Source organism: Mandrillus leucophaeus, unplaced genomic scaffold (assembly GCF_000951045.1).
Source record: "Mandrillus leucophaeus isolate KB7577 unplaced genomic scaffold, Mleu.le_1.0 Scaffold1766, whole genome shotgun sequence".
Classification (NCBI taxonomy): domain Eukaryota; kingdom Metazoa; phylum Chordata; class Mammalia; order Primates; family Cercopithecidae; genus Mandrillus; species Mandrillus leucophaeus.
The window spans coordinates 14,567-16,197 of record NW_012101772.1 but is presented as its reverse complement, the minus strand read 5'-3'; the positions used below and the strand labels follow the sequence as shown (position 1 = coordinate 16,197).

General features: G+C 38.6%; 1 pseudogene; it reads left to right on the top strand.

The window, feature by feature from the left end:
* Positions 1-1,121: 1,121 nt before the first annotated feature.
* Positions 1,122-1,631, top strand: part of LOC105537621 — an 8,775-nt pseudogene continuing 8,265 nt past the window's right edge.

The window sequence follows — 1,631 nt, the reverse complement described above, 5'->3', positions numbered from 1 at the left end:
TGAAAAAGGAAATATCCTCAGATGAAATCTGGAAAGAAGCTTTCTGAGAAACTGCTTAGTGTTTTGTTAATTCATCTCACAGAGTTACAGCTTTCCCCTCAAGAAGCTATTGGCTAAGCCTGTTCCTGTAGAATTTGCAAAGTGATATTTGGAAGCCCATAGAGGGCTGTGGTGAAAAAGAAAATATCCTAAGAGAAAAACGGGAAAGAAGCTTTCTAAGAAACTGCTTTGTGATGTGTGACTTCCACTCACAGAGTTACATCTGTATTTCGTGGATCTGTTTGTTAGCCTTTTTTCCGTGGAATCGGAGAACTGATATTTCGAATCCATTTGAAGACTATAGGGCCAAAGCAAATTTCCTCCGAGAAAAAAGAGAAAGAATCTTTCTGAGAAACTTCTTTGTGTTCTCTGAAATCATCTCATAGAGTAATAGCTTTCCCCTCAAAAAACCTTTCGCTAAGCCTGTTCTTCTGGAATTTCCATAGTGATATTTCGATGCCCATAGAGGTCTACGGTGAAAAAGGAAATAACCTGAGATGAAATCTGTAAAGAAGCTTTCTGCGAAACTGCTTAGAGTTGTGTTAAATCATCTCACAGAGTTACAGCTTTCCAAACAAGAAGCCGTTCGCTAAGCCTGTTCTTCTGGAATTTGCAAAGTGATATTTGGAAGCCGATAGAGGGCTATGGTGAAAAAGAAAATATCCTCAGAGAAAAACTGGAAAGAAGCTTTCTTTTTCTTTTTTTTTTAATTTTCATTTTTTATTTCTGGAAAGAAACGTTTTGAGAAACAGCTCTGTGATGTGTGACTTCCACTCACAGAATTATACCTGTATTTCTTGGATCTGTTTGCTAGCCTTATTTCTGTGGAATCTGAAAAGTGATATTTCGGATCCCTTTGAAGACTCTAGGGACAAATAAAATATCCGCCGATAACAAAGAGAAAGAGGCTTTCTGAGAAACTTCTTTGTGTTCTGTGAAATCATCTCACAGAATTTCAGCTTTCTCTTCAAGAGGCGTTTCGCTAAGCCTGTTCTTGTGGAATCTGCAAATTGATATTTCGATGCCCATAGAGGGCTACGGTGTAAAAGAAAATATCCTCAGATGAAACCTGGAAAGAAGCTTTCTCAGAAACTGCTTAGTGTTCTGTTAATTCATCTCACAGAGTAACAGCTTTCCCCTCAAGAAGCCGTTCGCTAAGCCTGTTCTTGTGGAAATTTCAAAGTGATATTTGGAAGCCCATAGAGGGCTGTGGTGTAAAAGAAAATATCCTCAGAGAAAAACTGGAAAGAAATTTTCTGAGAAACTGCTTTGTGATATGACTTCCACTCACAGAGTTATATCTGTGTTTCGTGGATCTCTTTGCTAGCCTTATTTCTGTGGAATCTGAGAACTGATATTTCGGATCCCTTTGAAGACTATAGGGACAAAGGAAATATCCGCCGTTAACAAAGAGAAAGAAGCTTTCTGAGAATCTTCTTTGTATTCTGTGAAATCATCTCACAGAGTTACAGCTTTCCCCTCAAGAAGCCTTTCGCTAAGCCTGTTCTTGTGGAATTTTCAAAGTGATATTTCGATGCCCTCAGAGGGCTACGGTGAAAAAGGAAATATCCTCAGATGAAATCTGGAAAGAA